This window comes from Erpetoichthys calabaricus, chromosome 2 (assembly GCF_900747795.2).
Source record: "Erpetoichthys calabaricus chromosome 2, fErpCal1.3, whole genome shotgun sequence".
NCBI classification, from domain to species: domain Eukaryota; kingdom Metazoa; phylum Chordata; class Cladistia; order Polypteriformes; family Polypteridae; genus Erpetoichthys; species Erpetoichthys calabaricus.
Window position 1 is genome coordinate 235,550,246 of NC_041395.2, and position 21,605 is coordinate 235,571,850.

A 21,605-nucleotide genomic window follows, 5' to 3' on the forward strand; every position below is an offset into this window, starting at 1 on the left:
AATATAAGCTCTGTAATAAATGTCAAACAAGCTGTAAGCTTAGAACACTGATTCTCCAAAACCTTTAAGGAACATTGAAAAATCTTTGTAATACATGTGTAATTATTCCATTCATCCATCCAGGGTCGTACCATTCTCAGCAAGCATCAAGCACAAGGCAGGAACAATCCCTGGATGGGGCGCCAGCTAATTGCTACCGCTGTGCCACCATGCCCCATGTGTTTAATTATTATCAGTAAACATTATTTACATGAAGTTAACGATTTATCTATAAAATGTAATATGCATACTTTAATGCATTTCACTATAAAAATATCAAGTATATATTCTAACAGCACAGAGCTCTAAGAGGATATCTCTTGGAAATCTAAATTGACTTAAAAGCCAGTCATAATCATCTGTAAATACATGCTCTTTTCTATTAAATTGAATTGAATTCCTTTATTGTCATTGTATGGTATAATGAGATTCAATATGCAAATCCTCCATAAACTTATTTTTATATGAAATGATAAAATAATAATAATACGATAAAAAATGAAAAATGTACAGTAAAGCATAAGTACAATATACATGAACATATTGTGGAGATAGTGCAAATGGTTTATAAAGTGGTTCAGGTTGTGCAATATTACAGCTGTAGTGCAAATTTACAGTGAGGTAATTGTAATTTATAAGCACAAACAGTTCTACTGGGAGCACTTGATGGGCTGATTGAATGTGTTTATAGCTCTTGGGACGAAGCTGTTTCTGAGCCTTGAGATCTGTGCAGGAAAGGCTCTGAAGCGTTTGCCGGATGGGCGAAGTTCAAATAGACTGTGCGCATGGCTGAGTGGAATCCATGCAAATGCTGGTGTCTTTCCTTATGCAGCGTGTGCTATAAATATCCTCCAGGTCTGGAAGCTGTATCCAGATAATCCTCTGCGCTCTAGAGTCAACATGCTTTAGAGCTTTCCGATCAGCTATTGTAGAGCTGTGATTCAACACTCAGATATAATGGGTTAAAATACTCTGAGTGGTACACTGACAGTAACAACACTAAAGCAGCTGTGGTATTTGGAATAGCTTGGCCATTCCGTGCACCATTATATTGTTACAGATTGGCTACAATCAGGTGCCTTAAATTTATGAACAATATGTGGTTAATTTCAGTGAATTTGATAAAGCCTGTGCCATTTATGTCAATCTAAAAAAGAAAGGGAAACCATACAGGAACAATAGCACTGCTTTGACACTGGATGCTGCCAGTTTGCAAAACCGAGCAGAAATCTACGTATGCAAGGGGGAGTGTTGGCATGAGAATGTGCATGGCTTTATGGCAAGTTTAGTTTTTATACATTGCGATGTGAGCATAAAACAGGCGTATGCAACATTTTTGTGCATACACACCGTTTATACATAAGGCCCCTGGTCTCTATTTACAGTTCTTGTAATTGCTTTTTGTACTTTGCAAATGGTGACATTGGTTTACATGTTTAAAATGTAATTAATAATGTTGAAAATCACTCTTCCTGTGATGCTCTTATTGTTTATAATGGGCACTGCTATTTTGTATCTTTTGTGTACATATTTCTATGGTAATTCTACTTAGGGATGATCAGTAGTGTGATGTCATTAATACAGCTATATAAAGATTGGCACCATGCACTTCCTGTTTATCTGAAATTGCACATAGAACCTCAAAACCTTAGCATGTGTGTTTACTCAGTAATTATTGGTGAATTAATTTAGTGCTTTACAATTGCTATTAAATGTTTTGTGTTCTGATTTAGAATTTGACAATACATCAGTCTGACTTTTTGGTTAAGAACTTGGTTTCTGACTTGCATCTCATTTTATGGTACCATATTCTTTACTTTTTACCACTACATGGCACTACAATATATATAGTATATGTATATACTGTATATATTATATGTGTGTGCATGTGTTTGTGTACATGGTTACAAAATAATAGCAAGAAAGTCAAAAGTTTAAAAAATTATCTGTTTATTGACAGCTTAACACGCCGTGTAGCATAAACGACGGTAAACGCAAATTATGAAGTAAATAGAAGAAAAACAAAAAACTCTATCCAATCTGAGCTTTTTTCAACATGTTCCACTCTACCTAGTGGAGTAGCTGGCCCACATACACACCAAAAGCATCTGAAGCAGTATCTCTGTTTCATTCTTTCGCTTTCTTTGTCACGATTCTAGTTGCTTCCTCCTATAATCCTGTGTTTTCCCTACTCTCCTCTCATCTTGTTACTTAGTTTCTCTTTTGGGTTGATGACTTAAATCCAGGTTTACTTCTTGCCAATATCTTGCATCGCTTTGTGATAACACAAGCAGTCTTACTTTTGTTACAGGATAAGCAGAATAGAATTCTGTCTATTGGCCCCTGGCGTCCCAGCATTTAGAAATCCTAAAAATGTTAAGTCTCCAGGCAGATTACCAGCAGTCCATTTCCTAGAATGGGCAGTACAGTTCTTAGTCATTCCTGTCACTTATGGATCACCTGAATTTCCATCTTGGGCAAATACTATATGTTTCCACTGAGGCTGTAACTCTCTATCACTTATTAATGCATTTCCACAGCCTCCAGTACTGTTGCACAGTGCAATTGTAGTAGTCCATTTGTTCCTACATGTGTAGGATCTCTCACTATACAAGAGATCTTTCTTCCTTTCTCTATCTCTCCACTAGAGGTTTTGTGTAAGAACCCTTCACAATTTTATATATCAGAGTAACTCTTCCTGTTGAAAAGATTCACCAGCTTTCCCTGCAATGAAGACATGTTCTCCCTCATAAAGAAGGACAAATACAATATGAAACTGCAATTAAAGTACAATTAGCATAAAGTCATGCCACTTTTTGTCGAGGAATATTGACAGACATCCCCTAACCTGTACAAATTTCTTCTAAATAAAAGACTAGACTGGTGCTTCTAAAGCAAAGAATCTGTTAAATTGGATTTACAGGAAAATTATTTTACGCTGCAACTTGTCATTTCAGGAAGCTTTAAAACTGGGATAAATGGAGCAAAAAGTACCCAATTGGGGAGTAAAATAACACTTAGCTGGCCCTTAATCTTCTAGAGTATCACAGAAAGGAAAAATGAAAGCTCTCATAATTAATGGCATTGAATAACAGCAGGGTGGGCAGCATTTATCAAAGAAACAGCAACCCATAAAGGAAGATTGCTGTTACAAATATCCTAGAAGAGTGATGGACAATGTAAAGGACTAAACTTGCATCCCCTACAATACAAAGCCTAATCAATAATATCTCAGTACATTGTTACACTTAAAATTGTCCAAATGTCTATTTGAAAATATTAACACTGGACTCTAAAACCTCATTTTGGATGATGATATCCACAATAGTCATCTAATTCAAACCTGAATAATAAAAATGCTTTGCAGTTATTCTTGACAAAACACCATGATATAAAATTCTGAAACACTCTAATTAACCCTCTGGACACCTAAAAGCATCAAAATCAACATTGTGGGGGTCCCTGAACAAAATAAATTTTAAAACATATTATGGTGTTATAAGTCACAAAGTGGCTATTAATGTATTTGTGAGAAAATATTCTCAAATAATAATTGATGCAAAGGTTATTGTTAGGGTTGTTTCCTTTTGATTTAGCCTGCATTATCTTTGAAATGCATAGTTAATTTCCTACTATACTAGTCTTTAAAAGACTTTTTAAATCCAATGTGAAAAAGTGTGAACAGCAGTAATGTGATGACATTTCTTAATTTTTTATGATCTTTGATATCATACCATAGATTAACACTATGGTGGAACTCAATTATATAAATATAATCTGAAATAAAATTAAACTGTGCAAGAGTTTTGAAATGATAATCGTCTGCACCCCCAAGGATGTACATGGTAGGCTGATTGCCTGTATTCCTGTCATGGACTGGCTCCTTTACACATATCTTACACTCAGTGTTGCTAGGATAGGCTGTTTCCCCCATGACCCTGAATTGAATCAGGTGTCTGAAAATGTTCTGTTAGGCTGTACTTATTAATCACAATTCAGTTGTTTTATCCCTTGTGAAAGTTTTAATTTGACTAGCGAAGAATAGCCAATAAAGACTTTTACTCAAATATTAGTCAGTATGCTGAATGTCCAGAGTAACTCCTGCAACCACACCATATCTACCTCATGAATGTTTGTTCTCTTTTATTTTCACATTTAGATTAATTTTGTATTGTTACTACAATAACTTGCTAAATGTCATTTTACTCAGCAGAAACATTACTTTCATTTCACAGAAAATGTAAGCATCACCTGGTGTAAAAATATTTACACTACATGCAACCAATTTCCTTGCACACTAGTTCCCACTTTGTGTTGTGAAGAAGGTGGAGTCTTTCCAAGCAACAGAAGGCATGCAGGATGAACTATCAAAAATATTCTGTATTGGTTTAATGATTTAGTTGTATCATTTATTAAATCTTTATTATGATCTTTAATAAATCTAATTTAAGCCTGAGCATAAGCATTTGTTATTAATCAATTGTTAAGGAATACTTTTTTCATATTTTTCAAGTCGATTATTTTTTCTAAATCATGGTATACATTAATTTGGCACAGAAAATTGTCTTCTTAAGCAATGTACTTTTTTTTTTTTACAAGTTTTAAATTTTGCCTATGGGACACTAATCCAAATATAAAAGATATAAAACTTATCCAATACATCCATTTTCAAGCAAGAATATTGTCAAGTATTGATCTATACCTTAAGATTTAAGTAATTTATAGAAAAATATTTTTATGAGATTCTACCATTTACAAAAGACTTTCCACTGTGTTTTACATCTAATTGACAGTCTTCCCCTGTGGCAATCTTTCACCACCTGGGGTGTGGTTTCCTGTAGTTTGTTTTTATGTATGCTGCAATTGCCGTTGTTCTTTTGAGTGTGATTTGAGCACCTAGGGTAAGATTTTTCTCAGGATTTAGACAAATAAGCTTATTATATATTTACTCACACAAAAATACCCATCCACATTCCCATTCACTGTAATTTGGAATTGCCAGTTCAGCCAGCCTGCGGGGGTGTGCAAATTCGAGATTCCAATCCAGAATGCTCTATCTATGACTGTCCTACCATGCCACTCTACATAAGAGCTAATCATTTATTTAGCATTCAGTTTACTAGTAAGAAACACTTCCCTTGCTAACACTATATGGCTCAATTTTTCAAATGGCCTCACTTTCAGCAGCAGTGCAATAATTCAACTGGAAAACATTTGGTACTGCAGTAAGCTTCAGAATTGTTAATCAGGAACATCTTCTTTTCCTCTTAGGCTGTGAGTAGTAGTCCTTGGAAATGCAAGCTCCACAAACTTGGAGATCAATTTTCTGCAGCTCTTCTACTGGATTGTTCACATCAGACCTACAGTAAGTGCTACAAGCCATAACTTCAAGGTGTCAAAATGACCATATGGGGGTCAATGGAAACTGTAAACACTTGATTTTTTTATTTTACATTCACATCCCAGATATGCACAGTTTCAAGACATTTTGGTAGAAAGACAATGTCAAGCTAAAAATCTTTAGACAGATGTGTAGTTTTGTGCTGTTTTACTTACATATTTAAATGAAAACTCCACCCATGATAGTCATTGTGAATCCCTATGACAGACAAAATAGTGCCAGGAATCTATCATAAAATATATTACTTTCTGTTTTCTTTTGTTATCATAAACATACTCAAAATTAGCAAAGTACGTTTTCTAAAATTGTAACCTTTGTCACTTCTAAGTGGACATACAGTATTTAATATGTATTAAAGCTTTTTAATGTTTGGATAGTCCCTTAGACCCCATTTTAAACTGCACAAACAGTACTAAGTATTTTTTTTTAATTACAAAAAATTATTTACTTAACTTCTTAGATTGTACACCCATTTTTCATATATGCTGAGACACACTGATACTAAGATATTTTTTTAAACTACTAGAGATCATTTTGTTTGCAAAGTGTTATACATAATGTTTGATATCAAAATGGTGTATTGCATGTTGTTTTTGTTTTTGCCTGCAAAGAAGACCAAACTTGTGTGTCAGAGTTGGAAGCTTCTCTTCTTTTGTTTGCAACTGTATAACTATGGACAGGTTTGATTTAACATGCAGGCTCCTATCCAGTAAAATACAGGAGTATTTCAGCTCTCAAGTGCTGCCAGTCATGTTTTCCATGTCATGTGGATAATGAGATAAGGCAAACTGAATAAGAATTGTCAGGGCCACCTAATGGATTGCCATTTTGAAAATCAGAATGACTGATTTTTTTTCTTTCTCCAATTGGATCTCTAAATTCTCTAGGTCCTTCCCTTTCAAACAAGGTATAGCTTGTTTTTGCACGACCTACAGATTGTGAGTTATTAAAAGAGAACTAGAAGCTGGGAGAATGTGGCTATGTTTACAAAGTTCCATAAGGAGTCAGACAGAGAAAGGATCACCTTCACACGTTTGTAGCAGCATTTAAGAAGAATGATTTCTGCACGAAAACAACCCCATGACTGAGATGAGAAGCTTTGAGAATTAAGATAGAGGATAGTGAAAGGGATAGATCTGACGTAGATTCGATTAACTTTTGCATCAGAGATGCTTTTACTGACATTGAAGATTTTGGGGGTGTTGTGTAGGTATGTTCCTGCTTTCTATCAGAATCAGAATCACTTTTATTTGCAGTGCTTAATGTACAGGAAAATAACTTGATTGCTTTGGAGCTGCTTATAACATAAAACAACATCATGTACAAATAACTAAATAACAAAAGCTAAATAAATACATTATAAACTGTTCCATAATAGTGCACTTATAAAAGAGATGTGCAAATGATGACGTGCAAGTGAAGGAGTGAATATAGTGTATAGTATACTGTATAATGCGTATGCACATGCACAGACATACACATATATAAATATACTGTACATACACACATACTGTATCTTCATACAGTATATGAGAAAACATATTAGTAAGAGAGGAAGACAGGTTAAATTACTGGCTTTGGGAAGGAAACTGTTTTAAATGTCACTAATAGTTTTAGTTTTCATTGACCTAAAGTGTTTACTAGAGGAGAGGTTTTGGAACAAGTGATAACCAGGGTGAGATAAGTCAACGATGATACCTTTGACATGGTTAGTGACACTAGATACATACAGGTCTGCAACAGATAACAGTGATGTGAAGAATAGGGCATACATGCTTTATTCATATTATATAGCTATAGTAGGTGCCAATGATCTTAATAGTTATTGAATGTTTTTACCGTTTAATTGTGTACAGTATATGTCCCAAATTACTCAATTCACATAATAATGTAACACATACATGATTCTTGTGATTATATATACTTGTATGAGTGTGTATATACTGTGTGTGTGTATGTAGATAGATAGATACCTTATTAATCCCAAGGGGAAATTCACAAAAGGAGATATATATATATACTGTATATAACGTATATAAATATTATATATATATATGTGTGTGTGTGTGTGTGTGTGTGTGTGTGTGTGTGTGTGTGTGTGTGATGTATTCACATATATTTGAAATGAAGATCCACCTCACCCTCTCAGTCATTGGTCAAGAGTTCTATCCTAATTCAAACAGTCAATCCCATGTGACTTGCGTATCCTGTTTATGATGTGTGCCAATTTAAAATTTTTGCTAAAAAAAACATGTAGCTTGCACATTTTGAGCATGCAGCTGGATAATGGACATGGGGATTTTGTGACACATGTAAACGTCCAATTTTTTATTTTATTTTTTTCATGGATATTTTTACATTGTTTGCTTTTGTACAGCATTGTTTACCACTGAATTGTATTATATCATAAACATTTTTATCTCTGTTCTTTATGTAAGCATGAGATTAAAAACTTTTCTCGGCCATCACAACAAACAACATGGGGTATGCAACATATAAAAACATTTTTTGGGGTGGCGTATTCCTTTAAGAATTCAGTTTCCTATGGCAAATTAATGTATTTTCTGACTGTTAAAATTAACTTTGACTTGAAAAATACCTAACTTATCCTTTAAAACAATTATCTTGCCATCCAAGGACAGCATTTAGTTCTATGTAGGATTGGATCCAGGGCTTACAGTATTTCAAATGAGATGGCCAGTCTTGGGAAACAGGGAGGATAGCTGTATACCAAATTTAGTGCATGTTACTCCTTTTGCATATTGTGGCATTAAAACACAATGCTGAGAGAAGCTGAGATAAAATGAAAGGGTGTCATGTTTACCTCTCTATTAAATTTTTGGAAATACAATTGCAGCTTTGTCTATGGTAGAGGAATTGAAAGTAAAGCAGGGTATTTAAATGGTAAATGGAAGAAACAGAAACACAAAGTTGTTCAATTGTGCAAGAGTCAGTAAGCATAAGAAACCAAATAAAATAAATTTATAAATTAATATTTTGGCTTTGCATAGAAAAGAAAAAATATGTATATACAACAAGGGCAGGTATTTCAGATTATTCCTTTGTATTTTTTTAAAACATGAACACAACTGCATTAAAAAAAAGAAAGAGCAAAAAACACAAGTGTTGCTAGATAACATAGATGCACAGACGTAGTTATTTGTAGTGAAGTCGCCATGTTAACTAACCAGTTTATTGTTCAGGACAATAACAGAATGGGTATAGTAAGGCCTCACAAGTGTGCTGCTTAGTGTCACATTTTGGAAAATTTTAATAAAAAGGGCTAGTGTTCACTTTAGGAGACTGACAAATGTCAAAGAGAAAGGAAATGCTATCAGCATGGAAGTTTACTTTAGAGTTAGATATCAGCACACAGTCTTCTGGTCAAGGGCTTCCAGAAAGAAATTCCCAGACACCACTTTGCACCTTTATCAGAAGCTCAGGAACAGAGGGTAATGTGTAGAGAGAGCAGAGGAAGAGATATGATGAAATGTCCAGATGGCTAAACAAGTTTAAACTGTAAATAGAGATGTACTGTAAATGAATAATTATCCTGATATGTGATTGTATTCTCTGGTAACTGACTTTAACTCCATTAAAAAGATTATTATTACTTTTGACGGAGCTGAAAGTAGTCCAGAAAATCTTGCTGTACAGAATAAAATATGGTGTATATTTGTGATACATTTTCATTTAAAATGAAAACAATCTTTATTTGCGCAGTTTGACAGTACTAGCTAAGATACCTACTCCTCTGTGACTCTGCATTATCAAAGATTTGACACTACAAAATTTACAAATATGCATTTTTCATTCACTCAAGTGATTCTGTACTTTGACTCAGTTTGTATTACCATGTTGATTAGAAAACCTTGAGAAATGCTTGTCAGATACTTTTCTGTGTTTCTTGTACTGTATACAATATCATACAGTTTAGTACAGCTGCTATTAATGTATTGCTTGCTTCTTTGTGATGTTATTTCTGTTAAAGCAGCTATATAAAATAAAGACTGACTGACTTATTTTACAAATTGAAGACAGGTATAAATTGTGAATACTTACTGAGAAATGGTGAACAAGCAAGCAGACTTTGAATGTGCAACTATTTAGCCTTAAGATCAACTTGTAGGTCAGTATGGAAAATAATAAGTTTGACATCCATTAAAAGCAGCAGTGGTCACTATATTTCCCTTCCAAAGAGCTCCCTTATGTAACGTCAGCTACAATTATAAATAAAATTCACCGCACAGAATTTACACCGTGAATTGTTCGGCACTAGAGCTAACAGGCTGCGTAAAAGATTTAAAGAAAACAGATTGCTTAAAAACACTACACTGTACATATCCAGACTTTAAAACATTTGCTATTGAGCCTCTTCTCCACCAAGCAACATTTACTTACTCATTCAAATTTTAACCTTGAGTTATTGCCTGACTTTGAGTGAAGACTTATGAGCATCTCTATCGTCTGTGCAATGTGCCCTGCTATGGTACTTGCAACAAAAGAAACAACTTTAAAACAGCTTAACAATCAAACATGAAAAATGGTCTTTCAGTTATTGTCTAATTTTTTAATTGTGAAATATTTATGAATTTGACTAAACTAGTTAACAAAAAATGGTAACACATCTAGACCACTCCTTTTACAACATAAACCAGAAAATCTAGTCAACAAGGGGACATTAATCAAAAGAACTACAGCAGTATCTGTTTAATTATAATTGTAATTCTATGTAATTATAATTATATGTACTTATAAAAAGTGAATTAGGGATGGAAAAGGACAAAGCATCTGCGTAGGTCTTGTCTCATGCCATCTGCAGAGGGAATCAGCAAGATATCTCAAAGTGCAAGGAAAACCTGTCAAATCCTTAGTTTGTAATGTGCAAACAAATATTTAATAAGGCTAGTTATCTGGAATATAACACATTTGCTGTTCAACGTGAACTGTTGCAACGTTTTGCTTTGTAAATCTTTAACAGGCACATCTGGAAGGAATACCTTTCACTAGTGAACTGGGCTAATTTATTCGTGGTACTTATTAATTCCCCTTGTTGTAGCACCATGTGAACGCAACTGGTTTCTTTATTTGCTTGTATGTTGAGTCGAGCATTTATTTTTCCAATCGCACAACAAATTTCTTTGTCTAAATTACTTTAAACAGAACAGTCCTTGAAATGCTAAGCCACCAACCTCTTCTCATCATTAACAAGTAACCTCACTGACCCCCCATGACCTTGTCTCATTCTGGAGGTTCGAAAACAGCTTTAATGGGAACAGATTTTTCAAGCCTATGAAAATGCTAAGTAGTTTCTTTCTTTTTTTTTTTTTTTTTTTTTTTTTACGGCATTCTGCTAATAAAGGAAAGTGTGATGACAGATGTGAAACTCACACCAGGCTGATCCTTGCTGGAAAAGGACAACTGGGAGGATCCCTTTGGATGCTGGCCCTGCAAAAAGAGACATTGTTGTCATGAAGAGGTGCGCAGATAATCTGAAAAAAGCTTACACAAAATTAATTTTTAAATAACACTATACCGAGTTCACACCAATGATTCCCCTATTTGCAGTGACCTTAGTATATCTGTACTCTAACAAATTAATTTTTTTTTAATTTGTATGCAGTACTTTCATGAAAGTGAAATAATTTCAAACTAATTTTAAAATTATAACACGTTTTAAAATTTAATTTCAATATGCAAGACGAAGTGCCATAAAATGAAGTTTACAGTGCTGGAATAATGGAAGCCAACTAAAGATATTATTAACATTGTCGAGGAAAAATGATTGCTATTGCATAGTTTTAAGAATTTGTTAAACAATTTACTTTTTTCCCATAATGACAGCTATTGCCGGTAACATTTCTTCTGCTTTCACACATTTCAGTGTTCAGCTCGTAATAAAAATAATAAATGCACTTTTTTAACAAAGGTATTTAGCCCTACAGACTATCGATAAGCTAACCTGCTGAGATGCAATTTGATTTCAAGATGTTTATACGGAAACCATTAGGGTTTTCCATAAAGAACAACTATATGTTAAAGCTATTTAGAATTTAGAGCTGAAAGTAAAATGTTTAAGTCATCTAAATTGTAGCTGCAATTTCAAAGCTTTCACTCTACACAGCAATTCATATGCATGAGGTGTCTTTATCGTCATAAATCTTTCAGGCTTATCTTCAGTCGACTTGTGCTTCTTTGTTGTTTCCTCAACTCAACTTATTTAATTACAAGTGTCAAAGCTGGAATTTCATTTTCTTTTATTATATCAGTGACAGAGGATATTATAAAGCAGATAAATTCATTCTTTAGTCGGTTTTGCATTTTCACTCTTTCCTCTTGAAATATGTATTTGAACACCTATCTCTGTTGAACTATCTAAGTGAAAATGAGAAATGGCAGTTGCTCCACTCATAAGGCAAAGGTTGCTTTATATTTCTCTTTCAGGACAACACATGCTTTGATTGGCTTATCACAAAATGCATATTAAAAGAACACAAGTCCAGTATCATTTATGATTGTAATTTAAAACAATGGATAGGAAATGACAGAATATTTGCAAAAAAGATTAGAAACTATGTTGTGCCACGTTGTACATTACTTTGTTCAGGACATTAACATTATCACTAGCCCAATACAAATTTTTCCTTCAACAAAAGAAGGTCACGTGGTACTGATTATAGGTGGGAACACTAAATTGTGGGTTCAGCTGATAAAATAAATTATCATGCTGTATATCATCACATGGCAATCATGGTAGTGCAGCAGATGGTAGTGGAGTTGACATGTACATCCTTTGTTCATACGGAGTCTCTGCATCTTCATCCCTATTTCATACTGACTGCATTATCAACATCTATATATTGGGCAGCATAAGTATGTGTGCCTTGAGGTAAACTGAAATCCAACTTTGGCTACTGTAAGAGAATTAACATGCAATAAAAACAAAAAAAAAGGAGAAACACAACCAGGGAATGAAAAGGCAGAAAGGAGTTCTCTATAATTGAAGAGCTCAGTTCCAAAATCAGCTAAGTACAAAAGATAAATTTTGGAGATAAATAGGAAAATCTGGGTCTGTAAGCACATTTTGAAACTAAATCCCTAAAACTGTAGCGCTACACTGTTGCAATTAGCAGGTTTTGAAGCTCAAACATATTTTCGGCGCATGACCAACTGCATGAAAAGTCACAATCACGTGTTCACTAAATTTTACCAAAAGGTGTAATTAGCAAATTTTGGAACTCACATCTTCAATTATGGGGCTAGCAAAAAAGTTGTCCCAGGACAGGAAAGGGTCAGAAAATTATTGGTCAAAATCTGAAAAATGTAATTCAAAATCTTTGTCAAAAAACAAAGTAAGAAGTGCAAAACAAAGCAGATATACGCATCACTATCTTTTATAGGGGGAATGCGATGACATCACAGATCACAAGTCAAATGATTAGTAATAGAGTTGCTTTATAAACAATATCACAATGTTATACTGTAAATGACTAATGTGAAAACAACAAAAGTAATTTGTGCAATTTTTAATGGCAAATTTTTTGCAAAAAGGATTCCTGACACTGCTCAGGATGAATTTCTGCCATGCACCAATTTCTACTTTGAAATTTCTTACTCTGTGATCTTGTTCTAGAAAATAATAATAATAATAATTCATTACATTTATATAGTGCTTTTCTCAGCACTCAATGCGCTATCTACACAGGGAGGAACCGGGAAGCGAACCCACAATCTTCCACAGTCTCCTTACTGCAAAGCAGCAGCACTACCAAAATGGATAGAAATGGTAATTTTTAGAAATATCCCAAGTATGATTATTACTATTGTTAATAATTTTATGGTACTGTACATTTTATATTTACTATAGGAAAAAGCTAACTCCAAACAGACTTTGCACACTATTGGATTTGAGACGACATAAATTTGAATTAAAACATTTCTTATCTTTTTGTTTTTTGACATGCCTAACATAATTTTGCTCAGCAGTTTTCATTTTGGTACGTTAACTCTACTAAAGCTGCACTTGTATAACAAAGACCCTTTCCCAATAAATCTGATAACATTTATGGTACGTACTGATGTTATAAGCAATAAACGTATACTCATATAAAAATATGTCCAAGTAGTTTAAAAATATTCTTTCTTAGACTCTAACTAACATTCTTTTAGGACTATGCCACACACGCCATGTCCCATATGACTGTTTCAATTACATATGTTGCCACCCTGTCTTGCCGAACACACTATTTATATAAACAAAGTCTTTCTCCTTCTTTAATGTTAAGATAGTAAAAAAATAACTTCTTTGTTGTAGCATTTTAAAATCCATCCATCCATCCATCCATTTTCTAACCCGCTGAATCCGAACACAGGGTCACGGGGGTCTGCTGGAGCCAATCCCAGCCAACACAGGGCACAAGGCAGGAAACAATCCTGGTCAGGGTGCCAACCCACCGCAGGACGCATTTTAAAATCTTTTTTCTAATAGTTTTATATTATGCTGTCGAAAATAAATGAATGATCAGTTCTTTCACATAAATGTATTAATAGTTTGTTTTTTTATTGCTTGCTTTTTATACAACTACAATACATTAAATGCTTTTCTCTTTCATTGCATCATTTACTTTACAAACAAAAGCCACTATGGTCAGTTAATGAACCAAATTACTTAAATTATATGGATGACATTTGAATAATAAATACCTTACAAAAGATTAAATATAAAGAAAACATTTGCTTTCACAAATGCTGTTGCATACATTAGATGGGTATTGCTACGAAATATTAATCAGGAAGAAGAATGCATCGATTTATCCTTTTTTTCTTCAAGCCAGCATTTCTCATTTAAAGCATTGGCTGATCTATTATAGACGCACAGTTGGTCTGGGTCATTTGCAAAACTTTTACACAAACCCCCAAAATAATATTTTTTTACATAATACAAATACTAGAACATTAACAGTGACATCTATTAAAATTTCAGTGTGAAGTACTTAATATTATTCTTGAAGTAATGTGGGCTGTCTCTGCTGAGAAATTTGCTCAAGATGATACCCTCTTCTGAGCTGCTCATCCACACTGAAACAGCAGCAGCAGTACTCAATCTTTGGGATTTTGGACTACAGAGCAGCCATTGCAGCAAGAGGAACTAAAGAAGTGCAGTACCTTAGGTATATATAGAGGTCATTCTTATATCATGATTAATGAAATTCAGCCTTAAAGTGCTAAACACTTTCTCTAAAAAAAAAAAACTTATTAGCTGTCCACCAGCATTATACTCTTTCATATCACACTCAAGTATATAGAGACTTGATATGGCTTTCATTATCTGCCTAAAAGCCAATCCAGTTTTAGATTTGTAAATATACTGGCACCTAAGCATTTTTATCTTTTAGGTATTACACAAAAATTCTTTTTCTTATTCATTAAAATGAGGTCATTGTTGATAATTAAGGGAAAAACCTTCAAAGGGTGTATTCAATTTTTTTCAGTTGTTTAATGTTTTTTTCTGTTTTTCTGTTTAGCAAAAAGGGATTAAAAGCAAAATTCCTCCAGCATGTGGTAACTAATCACTTGGTCACAAGTTACCTCTATTTATTGACCATAGATTTTTTTCTGCATTGATGCATGTTGAAAACTTCATAGGTTCTTCCTGTCCACAACAAAGTCAAGTACACAGAATAGCTGTGATTGCCTACCTAGAGGCCCATTCACATTACTTTGCTTTCATTGAAAAGCGCAGTTATTTGTCTCTGTTTTCACATTTGGTCCACTCTACCCTGGTGTTATCATACTCCAAAAGCAGAGACTCTCCAGAGTTGTATACTTCTGTAAATGCAGCCTCACTGCTCTAATATAAATAGGTGAAAAAACAGGTTTTCATGCTTTTTTACTTGGCCCTTCCTTGATTGGGTCCTGTTTATTACAAGTTCTTATTTTCTGATTGGTCACCCTTCATGGAAGAAAAACATATTCCAACATAGACAGACAGGCTGCTTTCCATGGTGCTTGTTGTGTTGCCTACCCATATGCATCTAAATTGTGTTTTGTACATTTTGAATGCCACATACATGTGCAAAAGGCAAATAATACACAAGTCACTATGGTTTTGTGGTAAATCCCATGGATGGTAGCATTACCATCCCTTTAAGGATTTTTCTGTCGATGTGCATATCCCCAGTGTAGGCAAACATTTATTCCATATATGCTTTACTTTTGAAAATAATATGAAAATTGTGGTGTGAACAGAAATTTCAATTCAAATTCAAGCACTCAGTTTTCTTAAATGAAAACGTAGCAATGTAGATGTTGCCTAAAAAAACACAAATCCTGGGTGACCAATATAAGCTCGGGCATGAAGACAGAATTTCAGAGTGATGATCCAAAAAGAAAGTAGGTAGAATCACTTACAATTAGCTTACAATTATAGAAAGTCACAGACAAAATTAAATCAAGAGAAGAAAAAATCGGAAAACCATGCAAAAAAGTTACTGGGAGTCTCAAGCAGCATGAAATCACCTCAGCTCCATCTCTAATAAATTGTGCTCAATTACTATTCTTCTAAAATCCATCCTTGGAGCAACTGTACTTTATAACATATGATAACTTGCGAGAAATTTTACAGCCTTATCCAAAACCCCATATTCTCTACCTTTTCATTAGTTTTGGACAAAAATGCATTAAAGCTGTCACCAAAATGTCAGTAAACTCCATCAGTGGCCCTTTGACTCGTCATTAACAAAGTTGTGGTTTTAAAATGTGGCATTCTGCTTTTTACTATTAGTCAGGTGGGCCTGAAGTTTTATTCTCATATGAGTTAGGAAAAAAAAAAAGCTAGAGAAAGTATTTTTCCTTTCCTGTGACCCTTGTATAAAATAAGATTTATTACTAGTAGTCATGCTGTATATTAATATTGTACACACACCATTGAGTTTGAACAACAAAAAGTTTGAATTATATGCAGCTTTCTTGGAATTTAGAAAAAAAGTTTAATATTTTAGAAAAGTTTAATATTTAGTAATTATTATACATAAAAAAGAAAAAAATCTTGTCTTTAGTTAACTAATGTCAGCAGCAGATAGTGATCACCATTTATGGTAATTTTATGTAATATTCCCTCTAGCTCTTACTGCAGCTTCACATGTCCCTAAGGTTTTACAAAATTCCAGTCTTAAATAATGGAAGTGTGACCCATTTATAACTTCAGCAGCTAAGGACTAGCCTATATAGTGACTATAGTTTACTAGCACCTTGTCCTTTTGTGTTTGGATTAGGTAGGTTTGAAAATGAATGGATGGATCAGTGCTTTATTTATATTTTAAGACTTGTCTATATAAACCAGTACTGGTAACAAATGCAAGATTAATAAAAGTAGCTCTGTATGTATTACCAAGAATAGGTTCCACATTACCCATTTGCCTACTTATCTAGCCACTTTTAGTGAATATGAGGAGTGTTCAAATTATTGACCACTCTCTCTTGCTTAGCATTTTTAAGATATGGAACTGTTTAGGAACTTGCAGACTCTAGTGCTCACTTATTAAATTATCAAAACATAACCATTCATGCACTTTTTTTTAAAAGTTTTTCTTGTTAAACTGAACATGGAAAAATTTTTTTTTTCTGAACCAGCAGGTTAGGCACGAGTTAAAAAGTCTCCTTCTGAAGCTCACTATAAAGTGCTGCATAAATAAAGATTGATTGATTACAAGTGACAATTCATCTACACTGCATAGCCATAAAATCATGTGGTTCAAGCGAGACTGCTACAACAGGTAAGGCGTACAGCATCATCACTTCTTAATCATAACAAATGAAAATCTGAAAGACAGCAGGGTGTAATATTGTATTAAATAAGCTTTGGCACAAGAAAATGAACCTAGTTATACAAAGAAAAACAAAGTCCATGTAAGACTGCAAAGTAAAAGGAAAAAGTACTTGACTAGTACAGAACATGATTCTGTTAATTACAAGTTTTGCATAATGGTGCTGATTAGTTACACATGAACAATAAGGAATAATAATATTGTTACTGCTCTGCAACATAGAAAACTGCTTATTTCTGTTAAATAATTTTTAAAGATGGCTTAGTTAATTAAACAAAGGAAGTTAATGTAATCACTCATTAGAACAGCTTTACAAAGTCTAAGTAGATTGTAATTGATGGAAGAAGATGAAATGATTAATCTCCCAGATTTATCAAACATCTCCTGCATAGCATCCTCCAACATTCAGAAGCACATACTTCATCAGATAAAATGCTTATTTGTGACCTGTGAGTAGTAGCTAAGTTTATTATAATTTTGTCAATTGCTGGAAGAATAGCAATGTAGTGCCTCACAGGCACATCATGATAGAATGAATCAGGTCTAATCATAGGTTTTGCTTAGTCAAAAATCCCAGAGACCCTTCTTGCATAAAAACCCTTTTGTAAATTTCCAGCAACCTCGACCATGCTTCAGAGGCCCATCTTATCAGGAACTAGAGTCTTCTTAAATGCATATCTTGGTATCAGTCACTCTCTGACAGGATTTCTACTCATAGGTACAGTATATACTTACAAAAGACTACAGGTCAACTGTTCATACACATATCTAATCATATATGGTAAGTGAAATCCAACCAAATGCATCCTTCCATCATTTAAAATTAAGGTGTGACTTAATGCACTAAAAATCACAAAATCGAGAAACTAGAAATGTGTATGATAAACACTAATACCTGATTCACAACGATGACAGAAGCAGCATATAGACCACATCAGTCCATGGATCCATGTAATGGTATAGAATACATTTTTATGATACACACTGCACCATTGATATGAGCAGAGCACATTTTAAATACCTCAGGATAACTGAACACAACTGTTTGTGACACATATATTCATGGCAGCATTGTACCCTTCTGTGAATGGGCTTTTTCAGCAGGCTACTTCAAGGAAATTCTAAGAATAGTTCCAGGAATATAAAAGTGAATTCAGCTCCCAACTCCACCAGACCCCAATCCTTTCAAGAATGTGTGGGGTAAGATGGAAAAGGCAATTTTTAGTGGCACTAATTTACAACAACTGAAGGACGCACTGAACCTGATGTGGGGGCAACATCCCTGTTCCTAACTTTAACACTTTAAAGTCAATGCCCTAAAGAATATTCATTAATCTAAAGGCAAATCAGAAGCACATTTATTAATAAAAAGCCTCTGAATGTGACCTATAGACTTCTATGGTCATGAATGGTCCAAATATAATTTTTGTCAATATATGTACAAGCATTTTTAATCTTATTGTTTCATATCCCATGAATTTCGTTTTTATACACTCTGCAGCCTTTTGTTTTGTAACAAAAATACATGCACCAAGTGCTGTAGCCTCCTCAAAGGTGAGATTGTCACACAGGTACGCAAGGGAGGCAGCTAAAGGGCTCAAGTAGTGACAATTCCATGTCTGACCTGGGGGTGGCGAGGTGCACTGACTTTTTCTCTCAATCCTCTGCAGACCATTCACGGGAAATTCCACAGGGTTCCGCCGCCCGTGATGACATTATTTCCTGCCCAGATGACGTCACTTCTGTTTCCAGCACCCGTGATGGCGACACTTCCGGTTCAGGTGCCAGTGATGACGTCACTTCCTATCCAGATAACATCACTTCCATTCCAGAGCTTTAAAGCTGACATCTTTGCCACATGTCATCCATTCTGTTTTGGACATTGAGCCAAACACAGCTCCACAAAATTAACCCTTTTGCAGCCAGGGCATAATACACGGTTGGCTGCCCCAAATGTTTTTATGTGTCATGTCCATTTTTGTGACAAGATATGCTACAAAATCTCTTACATAACTTCTAAACTTACTTACAAAATCCACTGTTCTCAGTCCTTTTTCATTAAATGCCATAGACTGCTAAGTTCTTAATGGAGTGAGTTCATACATACAAGCAAAATTAGTAATAGTGAGAGGGCATCTGCCTTGCCCCATGTCCTTTTTGAAAACAAATAGGTACACCTAAGCTTATTCTGGCAGATGAATATTATGACATTAAAACATTTTGGATGTGAATCGACCATTCAGGCCAACAAAGCTCATTAATCCCTAATTTCACCAAATGACATCAAGTCTAGTTTTGAAAATCCATAAAGTCCTAATACAGTATTTGCTTTACTATCTGGCAACTTATTGCATGTGTTTATAGTTCTTTCTTTGAAGAAAAAACTTTCTAACAGTTGTACAAAATTTACCTTTAAGTTTTCATCTGCTTCCCCATTATCTTGTTGAAGAACTTATTTTAAATAACAGCTTGGATACACTGTACTAATTATATTCATAATTTTGCATGTTTCAATACATTATATCATCTTTGAATGTCAATTTGCTTAAACTGAAGACTATTTCATCTGTTTAAATCTTTCCTCATAGCTCATACCTCACAGTCCTGGAATCAGCCTAGCTGCTCTTCCCTGTTCTTCCTGTATATATACTGTACTGTGCTATTATACTGTAGCTTACGCTTGACATGTATTCCACACATCAGCTGTGTAACCTAATATCCTATTAGCCATCTTGATTGCTTTGGTGCACTATTGTAGTGTAGATAGTGATGAGTCCACTATGGCATCCTAGGTCCTTCTCATAAGGTGTACTTTCAAGTTTCATACCTTTGATTATGCTTTCCTATCCAACCTTTTTTACATGCTACATGCTATATTTTACATTTATTTGCATTAAATTTCAATTGCCACAAATCTGCAAGTTGGAATTAGGTCCCTCTGTAATGCTTTGGCTGACTCTATATTATCAACCTTTCCACCTATGTAAGTATCATCTCTAAAATGAATCAGCTTGTTTATATATAAATATATAACATATAAACTATGTATATTTATATATAGATTATACATACTGTATATATTTAAAACACCAGCAGCTCCAGCTCATATACCTAAAGGACACCACTTTTAACATCACAAAATTTAAGTATTATGCAACAAAACCTTTTGTGTATAACACAGTTTTGTACCCACCTAAATACTGTGTCTATACCTCCCACTTTCATCACCTCTTATGTGGTACTTCATTTATATTATATTCAGAATGCTTTTGATAAATAACATCTTAAGCACCTCTCTGGTGCTAGCTTTTGTTGCTTCCCCATACAGCTCTAACATATTAGTGAGACATAATGTCTCCCATCTAAGCCCATGTTAACTGTTTACTAATACACCTGTTCTAGACATGTGTTGCTCAATTCACCTCTTTTAAAATTCTGAATAAGAGATGTGCTATTCTTTGTAAAATGCAGACTGATAATGTGACACATCATGCCTACATGACCAGCAAATTGCATCAATACCATAAACAGTGTGGCAATAGTCAAGAAAAACAGCAACAACATGGTGATGCTTTCAAGAAGAACATGATCTAAAATTGTGCTGTATGTGTTATCAAATATATAAGGTTAACATTATGTAATAAGAAAAATGGCAAAATTGAGCGAAAATAGCTTGAAATGATTCTAAAATGAATTTACAGCACAGATAAGGATGAGCTTAACTGTAGACAGAAGCGATGACAGAGCAATGGTAGAAAAAAATATGGGAGCATTTTATTAAAGTTTGCTGCTCAAAAATAATCTAGCCAAGTAAGCAAGAGGTCACAGCACATGAAAGAAACTAAACTCTAACAAAAACTAAGAAATTTCGATGACTAGACATAAGGCTTTCATATCAAGAATAAGAAAGCACAATGCTTGAGCACTGAGCTAAGAGAGTATTAGTTTTCTCCCCTGATGTTTATCATGACTTCTGTACGATTAGTGTTAATGCATGTGGGCTAATAGAATGTGAAAGGAAAGACAAAAGGTAGAACTAAGAGACATACAAGTTAACACAAATACAAAAAAATCTTAATTTTGCAAAATGAATGATAGATGACTGCATTTGTATTTTCCCTCAATTCTGCCAACTCTGCTCATCGTTGTACCACCGCATGTTAGAGGTTCAGTATTTTGCAGGTTGATGATTTAATTGAAACAGTCAGTTCACAAAGATAATGTGAGCATCAAAATAAATTGGGAATGCAAGATTATTGTGTTAAATCCAGGATCATCTGAAAGTCTATATTCAATTTTGATATGGATGAAATCTTGGATAAAATAAAAAAAAAAACTAC

The 21,605-nt window shown here is 34.2% G+C and overlaps 1 protein-coding gene across 5 annotated transcripts in view; it reads right to left on the reverse strand.

The window, feature by feature from the left end:
• The window catches only part of ctbp2a (C-terminal binding protein 2a), a 416,986-nt gene that overhangs the window by 292,335 nt on the left and 103,046 nt on the right, over positions 1-21,605 (reverse strand). For 3 of the 5 annotated variants that reach the window (XM_051922846.1, XM_051922844.1, XM_028795276.2), the window contains one exon: positions 10,832-10,888. The exons of the other annotated variants lie outside the window; for them this stretch is intronic. The gene's annotated coding sequence lies outside the window, so the exon portion shown is untranslated. The remainder of the gene's footprint in view (positions 1-10,831; positions 10,889-21,605) is intronic. 5 annotated transcript variants of the gene reach the window in all.